This window comes from Cyprinus carpio, unplaced genomic scaffold (genome assembly GCF_018340385.1).
Source record: "Cyprinus carpio isolate SPL01 unplaced genomic scaffold, ASM1834038v1 S000006554, whole genome shotgun sequence".
Classification (NCBI taxonomy): Eukaryota; Metazoa; Chordata; class Actinopteri; order Cypriniformes; family Cyprinidae; genus Cyprinus; species Cyprinus carpio.
This window is the reverse complement of record NW_024879216.1, coordinates 148,316-160,020: the sequence shown is the minus strand read 5'-3', so window position 1 is coordinate 160,020 and position 11,705 is coordinate 148,316. Positions and strand designations below refer to the sequence as shown.

Below are 11,705 nucleotides of genomic sequence, written 5' to 3'. Positions count from 1 at the left end.
GAAATATGCCACCAATTTGCAGTTTCGGATGAAGAAAAAGGAGATTACCAAAAAGAAGTATGATCAAGATCCTTGGGTTTGAGACCAGATTCAAAAGAGAATACATTACAGGAGGTACAACCACGGATATTCTCTTCCAAAAAAAAGCAGACAGAAGGGTACATGAATTAAGGCTAAGCGGTACCACACTGAATGCTCTTTTTCAGAAGAAGATGAAGGACTACATGGTGAGGAGGTACAAGACCGATGATCTTTTCCAGAAGAAAATGAAGGGCTACACGGTGAGGAGGTACACGACCGATGATCTTTTCCAGAAGAAGAAGAAGGACTACATGGTGAGGAGGTATGAAGGTGTGAAGATCTTTTCCAGAAGAAGATGTGAAGGACTACATTGGTCGGAGGGGGTACAGGTACAGACGGATGATTCTTTTCAGAAGAGAGAAGAAGGGACTACCATGGTGAGGAGGTCAACCAGATGGATGCTCTTTTTCCAGAAGAAGATTGAAGGACTACATGGTGAGAAGGTACAAGACGGATGATCTTTCACCAGAGACGAAATGAGCGAGGACTACATGGTCAGGAGGTACAATACGGATAGGATGATCTTTTTCAGAAGAAGATTGAAGGACTACATGGCCAGAAAAGATATGCAAGTGATTTTCATAAGTTTAGGTTCACATCACATTCTAACGTTGTACCCCCCTTCTCTCCGCCAGAAACAGAAGTGTCTCACTGACGCAGGATTCCAGATCTTCACAAGTTGAGATGTTGCATTGAAGGATCCAAAAGAAAATACAAGCCAATACACTTCGTTCCAGTTCAGGCTACACCCAATTCTGATGCGACAAACCAGACCTGTGTCCAACAGCTTGATGCAAAAGGCCATATCTGCATTTCGGTGTCAAATTCTGCATGGTCCAACTTACATATGCACAGTCTGTCACAGGACCCTATTTCCAAATCATGCTCACGATGTGCTCATAGAACACGATAGTTCAAAAATGTTCATAATTACAGCCGTCTGATAGGCCGGGAAATATGTTGCAGATCATGGGCACATGCCAAGCACTCCATAGCAACCAAAACAGAGTACCCTAGCAACCGTTTGCAAGACCTATATCTCTGCATCAGAACATCGTACAGACATGGGGGCTGGTTTACATTGGCAAGCAGACCTTGGAGAATCATCACTGGGGCAGCTGTCAGGCCACGCCCTAGCAACCAAACAGAGTACCCTAGCAAACCATAGTAGTAAGTCATATATCTTTACAACCGAAAAGCGTACAGACATGGGGTGTGGTTTGTATGGCAAGCAGCCTTTGAGTATCATCATTGACAGATGCCAAGCCACTCCCTAGCAACCAAACAGAGGTACCCTAGGCAACCGGTTTTTCAAGATCATATCTCTGCATCAGAATATCGTACAGACATGGCTTTTTTGCATCAGAATAACTATGCTAGGCAAAACTGGAATTCCAACATGCTAGTCATGCCTAGCAGTGAATACCTGACCATGCTAAATAGTGAGTAGCTAAGTGCTCAAACTGGCTAACAACATGCTAGAACTCTATGTAAACTTCATAGTGACCTCTGTGACAAACTACCACCACCTAGTAACAGCATAGCAACTACACCGGTTACCATAGCAACCGCCTAGCAACCACCCAGAGCACCCTAGCAACCCGCCTAGCAACCACATTAGCAACCACTTAAAGTACCTTAGCAACTGCCTAGCAAACCCGCCCTAGCAAACCACCCAGGTTACCATAGCAACTGCCTAGCAACCACCCAGAACACCCTAGCAACCATATAGCAACACCTTAGCAACCACCCCGAGTACCTTAGCAACTGCCTAGCAACCACCCAGGTTAACATAGCAACCACCTAGCAACACCTTAGCAACCACACCAAGTACCTTAGCAACTGCCTAGCAACCACCTAGCAACCACCCAGAACACCCTAGCAACCGTATAGCAAGACCTTAGCAACCACCCCGAGTACCTTAGCAACTGCCTAGCAACCACCCAGGTTACCATAGCAACCACCTTAGCAACCACTCAGAACACCCTAGCAACCGCCTAGCAACACCTTAGCAACCACCCCAAGTAACCTAGCAACCACCTAGCAACACCTTAGCACAACCACACCAAGTACCGTTAGCAACTGCCTAGGCAACCACCTAAGCAACCACCCAGAACACCCTAGCAACCGCATAGCAACCACCACAGAGAACCACCAATCAAGTACCTTAGCACTGCCTAGCAACCGCACTAGCAACCACCCAGGTTACCATCTGCACATCCTAGCTAGCAACCACCAGCAGAACACCCGAAGCCACCGTTTACTAGCACACATAGATCTTAGCAACACCACCCTCAAATACCGTGGAGCAAACGGCCGATAGCAACTACCCAGTTGTACCATAGCAACCACACGAAGCTATACGCCACCCTAGCAACACCCTTAGCACAACCATTTTTTCCAGGTAAACCGAGCAGGGGAAAATCGCAAGACACCCTCCAGCAACCACCCAGATAGCAACCATATTGAGACTAGCACCTACCTAGAGCCCGACATCGGTACATCCTGGGCCGCAACGGGCCTAGCAACCATCCTGGGGACCCTAGCAACTAGACCAAGTAACCTAGCAACCACAAAGCAACACCCTAGCCCAACCACCGGGCTACCATAGCTACCATATAGCATACACCATAGAACCACCTCTGATTACCCTAGCAATCACCCTTAGTACTCGTAGGCAACGCTATATCAACCATCCTGGGTCACCCTAGCATCCACCATAGCAACCACACATAACTAGGAGCCCCTAGCAAGCAGATAGCAACACCCTAGCAACAACCCACAGTAGACCTAAATAGCTTAGAATATTATTTACATATGGCCACACGCAACCGAAGCACACCGCATGTCCCTATGAGCACAACTGCATAGCAACACCCCAGAAACACACCTAAGTACATAGTAATGGCCCGAGCAGCCATCCGCCATACCATATACCTTTAGCAACCACGTCCAAAAGTACCCTAGCAACCAACATAGAAACATCCTAGCAACCATCCTGATGACCCTAGCAACCACCCTGGATAGCCTAGGCAACCACCCTTAGCAACCAGCCCTGGGGACTCTAGCAACCGCCCTAGCAACCAACCTGGGTACTGGGGACTCTAGTAAACCACCATAGCAACCACCCCGAGTACTCCCGAGACTTAGCAACCACCACATAGCAACAACCCTAAGCAACCACCCCCCCCGATTACCCTAGCTATCACACTGGGTACCATAGCAACCATCCCCTGGCGGACCCTAGCAACCATCCTAGCAACTACCCCAAGTAACCTAGCAACAACATAGCAACACCCTTGCAACCACACTAAGTACCATAGCAAAGGACCTAGCAACCACCCCTAGTTACTTAGCAACCACATAGCAACACCCTAGCAACCCTCCTGTGACCCTAGCAACTGCCTAGCAACCACCGTGAGGGACCCTACCCGAAAAAAGCAACCACATAGAAACCACCCAGGAACCTTAGCAACCACCCAGAGTACCCCTAGAAAAAACTTATGAACAACACCCTAGCAACCAGCCTAAGTATCTTAGCAACCACATAGCAACACCCTAGCAATGGCCTTTGGGTGCCCTTGCAACCCACATAGCAACACCTAGAAACCACCCCAAGTACTCTAGCAACCACATAGCAGCCCCTAGCAACCACCCTGGGTACCCTAGCAAGGCCCTAACAACAATCCTGGGTACTGCCCTAGCAACCACCCCAGGTACCTCAGCAACAACATAACATGTTCTACTGCATGCTAAAAACACCACAGTAACCATTTATGGTAACTAGCAAGTACCTAGCAACATCCTATAAACACCTATTGAAAACACCCGCAGCACAATAGCAACCACCAAAAATGCCTAAGTAACTGCCTAGCAACCACCAGAACCAACAATCACTACCTACCTATCAGCACCATAGTACACCACAGCTAACCAGCACCATAGTAACCACTTCATTATTGGGACAAGGGAAAATTAATTGTCCATTCTTTATGATTGTGTAATATATTATATTTATGTGTGTATCATTGCATTACATTGCATTGCATATGTAGATCATTATATTACATCAAGGTATATCCACCAAACATGTTTTAAAGCTTCCTTGGTTTTGTCTGATTAGAGGTGGGAATTTAATATTTAAATATTTAACATGTAACTAATTGTAATATTTCTGGTTGTAATGATTCTTGTTCCTTAAAGTATAAAATAATACATATATAGAGATATATATAGATATGATATATATATATATATATATATATGATTCTTGTTCCTTTAATTATTTTTTTTTATTTATATATTATAAAATTGTTTATCACTATATTAATAAGTTAATCACTAAATTCATTACATAATGTTTCTTAATGATTATTTTTTCCTTATAAATCATGTTTTTTATGTACTCATGGGTGATTTCTTAAAAAACACAAAGAACAGAAATATTTTAATTTAACTGTTTTTAACTTTGTAATATGTGGAATCTTTAATTTAATAATAATATGCGCTTGGGCACACGTCAACTAATAGAAAAAAAAAAAAAAAAAAAAAAAAAAATCCACGGGGGTCGCCATGAGCTCTCTCTTTTATATAGGGATGAAAAGTAACGCTGCATGGACTATGGCTGCAGCCGAAGTCGCGGTTGTGGCTTGGCTGAATCAATACTGTGATTAGAGCGCGAGACCAACGGCAGATGTCCAGAAATCTCCCTGAGGTGAGTAGTGCGGGTTTTATTGTCCTGGTGTCTGCCTTTATTAACGAATTTAAAAGAAAGAAAAATATGTTGGCCAAGTGGCGTATATTTGTTGCTTGACGTTTGTGTAGCAGCTTAGCTTAATTCTGAACGTTAGTGCAGCATTGCATTAGCAAGAGTGCATTTTTAAAGGGGGATTTTAGCAAGAGGTTAGCCATTGACGTTAGGCCGCTGGAGATCGGTGGTATCTTTTCCTGCATGAATGTGCTTTTAGGACAGTATTTCATAATATTAACCGTCTATTTAAGAAATACATTTGTTTGAGGTGACTGTGAGGCATTAGAAATCGATGAGGCCTCGATTAATGCTGCGTGTTGGGGCGTGATTGATGCACGTATTTTCTGCTGTTCCATAAACGTCTATATAGTTCACGAGGTAAAAATAGACAGAGCTCTGAAACTACACACAGACCGCCGTGTCTGACACGCTAGTGATGGCGAATCGGCTCAGATTCACACACGGAGTCCGTGTGAGGTGATATTAACGGATTTATCCGTTTCGTCTCGGTAGTGGGTGCGGGCGGCTTCCCGCTTTGATCGTAAATGAGCGCGAAATCGTTTTTTTTTTTTTTTTGCCGGTTGGTTTCCTGCTTGAATGTGCTCTTTTCAGGGACAGTATTTCATAATATTAACCGTCTATTTAAGAATTACTTTGTTTGAGATGACTGTGAGGCATTTAGAAAATCTATGAGGCCTGATTAATGGCTGCGGGTTGGGCGTGATTGATGCACGTAGTGTTGCTGTTCCATAAATAAACGTCTATATAGTTGTTTTTCTTATTCACGAGGTAAAACTAGGACAGAGCTCTGAAACTACACACAGACCGCCGTGTCTGACACTCTAGTGATGGCGAATCAGCTCAGATCCACACACGGAGTCCGTGAGAGGTATATATTAATGGACTTATCCGTTTCGTCTCGGTCGCGGGCGGCTTGCCGCTTTGAGCGTAAATGACCGCGAATTCTTTATTTTTTTTTAGGCCGCTGGTTTCCTGCTTGAATGTGCTTTTATGACAGTAATTTTATAGTATTAACTGTCTATTTAAGAATTACTTTTGTTTGAGGTGACTGTGGGGCATTAGAAAGTCTATGAGGCCTGATTAATACTGCGTGTTGGGCGTGATTGATGCACGTATTTTCTGCTGTTCCATAAACGTTCTATATAGTTGTTTTTCTTTTATTCACGATGGTGTAAAAATAGACAGAGCTCTGAAACTACACACAGACCGCCGTGTCTGACACGCTAGTGATGGCGAATCGGGTCAGATCCACACACGGAGTCCGTGTGAGGTGATATTAACGGACTTATCCGTCTCGTCGCGGTTGCGGGCGGCTTCCCGCTTTGATCGTAAATGAGCGCGAAATCAGTTTATTTTTTTAGGCCACAGAAAATGGTTGAGATGCGGTGTCCAGCTACACGTTTATGTACTTTTTTCATAATTGATGATTGGAATATAATTACGTACTTAATGGTAAATGTTAATGGTTTGAAAGTGGGAAACTTTTAAGTTTGAATCGGGACATTTTATGCTAAACAATTTATTCATTCATTATTTTGAGGAATGAATGCGTCAGGGAAGAGAGGACGTTTGTTTAAAGCTTAAATATGATCTGTTCATGTTGCACCGAATGCAGAGGAGAGCAAGCTGATGAAGTAGTATTTTGTTTGTCGGTTACCAATACTGCATTCAGTTGATGAGAAACAGTTTTTAAAACAGTGGTAGTGTAAGATATCTTTTCAATTTAAAATAAGTTTCTTTTTTAACATAGTTTTATATAAATTATAAATAAAAATATAATAATGCAAATTGTTACGATATAAAACTTATATTATTTCAATCATGGGTTAAAAAGGTTGTGGCAGCTTAATATTGTGTGAAAAAATATCGTTTTTTTGTGATAAATTTAAATCACATTCTAAAGGGCATTTTTTTAAACTTTTGTAATAAAACTGTGATGCATTTTGTTTTCCAGTATTCTTTGAATACAAAGTTAAAGTTAAAAAAAAAGTTTTTAAAGGTCCCATGACAATGAAAATTTCACTTTATGAGTTTTTTTTTAACATTAATATGAGTCCCCTATCAGCCTGTCTACTCTCCCCCAGTGGCTAGAAAACTTTGATAGGTGTAAACCAAGCCTGGGTGACCTGCTCTGCCCTGAGAAAATGAGAGCTCAGACGGGCCAATCTGGATCTCTTCCCCTTACACCTCCCTTTCTCTGCTTTTGCCCGCCCAGAGAATTGGAGGGAAAATGTATTTAGTTATTTTTTTTTTACATTTGATTCAGTTGCAATGTCAGCCACAAGCTTTACAAACAGACTTTTACGATATGGATTCGACAGCACTGCCACAAACAGTGAGTAACAGATGTTCATTAATGCCTGATCTGTGATCAGTAAGTATATTAGATTGTTCGGACGCTGTCAATCACAGTCGCGAGTGGATATCTGCACACACTGCCCAAACTGCCATTATAATGAATGACGCTGTTATGCGCACAACGAAAGCTGTTTCTGTCTTCATGCAATATTGTTTGCTGGTTAGTTGTGGTGAAAGCATTTTGTGAGAGAAAACGCCTTGCCAATGACAGATCACTGCATTCACGCGACCTCAGTCTACTGCAGCTGCCAACCTTTCATGTGATGGGAAAAGATCTAAAAAAGAATGCTATAATCAAACATTTCCACGATTTGTTGTTATCTCGACAGCTGTATTAGTAAAAAAGTATTAAAAGTAAAATTTCCACAAGTTAATATGCATTTCAAATGCCAAAGATGTCAGCCAAATACAACAGCGGTGTTTACTCTGAGTCTCATAGTAGTACACGCCCCTTCAAACAGAGCAAAATTCAGAGCCAGAAGAATAAAAAACCAGGATATAAAAATGCATGTATTTCTAATTTTTTATGATGTAAAATCTTACTAACAATATCAGTACACTTCAGGAAACATAAAAAAAAACTTTACAAAAAAAAAATAATAATAATCCACATCATGGGACCTTTAAAAATCTTACTAACAATATCACATAAGAGGTAATATTGAAAATCGTACACCTGTTTTGTTATCAACTGTCCAAGTTGATGTGCTGTCAAGCATTAATTTATTCATTTTTTTGTTCATTCTTTCTTTGGATTGATCATTGAGCTTTTAACTCCTGAAGCAATTCTTGAGGTTTGTTTGCATTTTTTTGGTTGTAGTACATTTAAAGGTGCACTATAGCAGGATTAAGGAAAATGTGAAATCTTGTAAATCAGAGAAGTTGTAGCTTACAGGTTCAACAGATTTTAACGAGTTATGTCTGACATTTTTCTTTTTCTTTTCAAATTATAGCATTACGAGCACTACAAACTCCACTCCACAATATCCAGTAAGTATTTTATTTTTATTTTTTTTTTATCAAATATGAACAGATGACAAAACAATGGAGATACTACTGAGTCATTGATTGATTATAGCACTTAAAGGGTTAGATCAGCCAAAAATCTAAATGTGTCAATAATGACTCCCCCTCTTGTCGTTCCAAACCCCGTGAGACCTGTCTGTTCATCTTCGGAACACGACGTTTAAGATATTCAGATTTAGTCCGAGAGCTTTCTGTCCCTCCATTGAAATGGTAATGTTACGGTGTACTGTCCATGGTCCAGAAAGGTAACTAAAAACAATCATCAAAGTAGTCCATGTGACATCAGAGGGTCGTTAGAATTTGTTGAAGAGCATCGAAAATTATTATTTGGTCCAAAAAATGACAAAAAATTACGACTTGATTTCAGCATTGTCTGCTCTTCCGGTCTGTAGTGAGTGCGTTCACAAAATTCGAACAGGACCCTCTGATGTCACATGGACTACTTTGATGATGGTTTTAGTTACCTTTCCCTGTACCTGGACAGTATACCGTACATACATTTTTAATGGAGGTGACAGAAACACAGAAAGCTCTCGGGACTTAATCTGAAATATCTCAAACTGTGTTTTCGAAGATGAACGGTTGGTCTCACGGGTTTGGAACAACATGAGGGTGAGTCACTTAATGACAATTTTAATTTTTGGCTCTGAACTGAACTAACCTTTTAAGCATGTGGAGTAGTTGTGAAATTCACTGGGGAATGGGGTGGGCCCCAATGATTGTTTCATTGCTTGTAATTTTCACATGAAGTCAATGATAGAGTGATGACAATGATATTCATTGTGGGGGGGCAACCATTTGTTTTAGTTATTATATTTATAGATAAAACACAGTTTTGCCTTCCTGAAAAGATAGAACCGGTTTATGTTATAGCCATGGGCTGCATCTGAATCAGTTGCTCATTACTCTTGAGTAGATACTTCTTATGAATAAGTAATAATTAGCAAGCATTAAAAAAGTCTAATATGTGTGGTATGTATGCAGATGTACTACATTTGTCATGTTATCACTGTCATGTGAGCTACAGCATAAGTTACAATGCAATTCACAGTTTTGCTTTTGTGAGCTCAAAATTAAAGAAACTCAATAGAAGTGGTAGGTCATCCAGGTACTTTTCATCTACTGCCTTTCACCCTACTATATAGTAGAGAAGTATGCATGTTCGGATAATGCCCGAGACCCTGAAAACATAATGTTGTTGAACAACCAATCAGAAAAAGAAAATGCTTTTTCTGCGTGTCAATCATTTAGATTTTGTCTCTTTTGTTTAGCAGTCATTATATATATTTTGCTACTTTTGTGTTTCACAACCCAGAGGAACCTCTTTGGCCAATAATTTAGCCCCATTTACCACTGCGTGGTTTCAAGTGAACCCAATTCAGATTTTTTCCCTCATGTGGCACAGATCGGATATGATGACTGGTGAACGTGTAAGCAGGAAAAAACAGCGACTGTTTCTGGATCTCAGATCGGATTCAGGCCTCATTCATATGTGGTAATAAATCGGATATGAGATCGGATACGTGCATTTGCGTGTGCGCATGTAAGCAGACAAATCGAATATTCCCCAGTAAATGGCGTCGTACGTCATTAAAAAAGTGACGTCAACTCAGGTGGACACCACCAACGGAGATCACATGGCTGATTATAGGCGCGATGGAGGACGAAGGATACACACAGTGGAGCAAGGCGGAGGTTTCATGTCTTTTAAGTCCTCTTTTTTTCTCCGCCGTACGAGACCAATGTTTTGCTGATTTTTTTTGTTGACTTTTCAAAAATATTGTGGAAAGCCAAAAACACTGTATAAATTTATTTGGCATCTCTGCATCCATTGTATTTCGTGCTGTTTTACTTCCTTTTCCGGGTCAGAACGTCTACGTTGGGGTAGTTTCAGCAGTGTATAGTGGTAAATGCAAAAAGCGGAGACAGGGTCACGTTTAAAAGGATGATGTTAAGCGGGGGCGTAAAAAAAAATCGATATAGTCAGAAAATCGGGATGGGGGCATCAAGACATTGCAGTAGGTAAATGCAGGCCTTAGAGTAGCTTGAGGTTTAATATAAATTTATATTGACAATCTGACTGTATTGAAAAACATTTATGGATGCATTTGCATATTAAGTTTTTATTTTAATGGTTTTTATTAAATGTTAATATTGAACTTATTTCACAGACATAGGCAATTTTTAATTGTGTGTTTTTTGTTTTGGTTTTGGCAGACCATCTATTCAGGGCAAGGCCTTAATTTTCCTCTGCAGCTGAACGCCTGGTTAGTGTGCCTAAACAAATGCTCTGTTTTATTTTTTTGTCAATATTATCATTATAGTTTCCCTAATATGTCTGTCTTTTACAGTTGTTGGATTTTGCTCCAAAGCAGCAGTTCTTCTCTATTGTTCTTCCCACCCCCTCCCCAATCCTCCAATCCCAATATACCCCACACCCCCACCCTGTTGGCCCACCCAAAAAAAAAAAAAAAATTCATTTTTCAATACTAAGTTGATAATTTGGGTGTTCAATAAATACTACTGTTATTTTAAAAGTTCAGATCCTTTTAGTACTAGGTTAATAATTTTGTTTAATTGCTAATTTTCAGTTTATGAGAAGTTTATTAGCTGTAGTTGTAAATCATTTTTTCCTTGTCAAAGTAACTTGCTTTTTTCTTGAGAATACTTGCAGGTTGTATCACGACTTCAGTATTTCGTGAAGGAAGTGACTAAAATAGCCTCTAAAAAAAATGCGTATTGAATTACAAGACTTTTTGACTGTAGCATTAAAACCATTTTACAGTAGGGCTGTGCGATTAATTGAAATCATAATAAAATCACGATTTGAGCAGACGCGATTTCTAAATAAATCGCTTTATAGGCACGATGTGCCGAGGCCCAGACTCCCACAGTAGGGGCATATCGATCCACATCAGAATGCATTGCACCTAAAGGGGAGCGGTCGAAGAACAGAACAGACGGGGCATATGCCTACGTAACCTCAGGGTTCCATACAACTCTGTCTGTGAGTGGTATTTTTTCCGCATATGGTAATGGATTAGGACGTTCACACTCGCACGCTTTGAAAGATGTGAACAGAATAGGTTAGAAATCGAAAGGTGCAAAAAAGAATTGAATATCTAGCGCATGACCCATAGAGAGAGTTGTGAGTGAGTCGAGAGGAGGACATGTTTTAATTGCACGCAATTCCTCTCCAGATGAGAGGAGCGTGTTATCTGAGCACGCTTGTCGGTTTTGTGACAAAGCAAGGGAAATCTGCGTGCGCGAGCGTGTGAGAGATTCGTGCTCGCGCATTATTTTAATGTGCTTTCGCGGTACCAAAATGCGCTCTCGCTGCTGCTTCTGAACCCCATACACATTACTGTATACGCACCTCCAGGACGGAGATTTATGTGGTGAAACCTTGGGCAATTAAATATATTTCAGCACATGAGGCCACCGCATACAATGAGCTCCGACCGATGCA

At 40.9% G+C, this 11,705-nt stretch overlaps 1 long non-coding RNA gene across 1 annotated transcript in view; it reads left to right on the top strand.

The window, feature by feature from the left end:
• The window catches only part of LOC122144001, a 75,508-nt gene extending 65,038 nt beyond the window's left edge, over positions 1–10,470 (top strand). Inside the window, exons 3-4 of the long non-coding RNA XR_006159479.1 lie at positions 8,164–8,200; positions 10,454–10,470. This is a non-coding gene — a long non-coding RNA (uncharacterized LOC122144001). The remainder of the gene's footprint in view (positions 1–8,163; positions 8,201–10,453) is intronic.
• Positions 10,471–11,705: the final 1,235 nt, after the last annotated feature.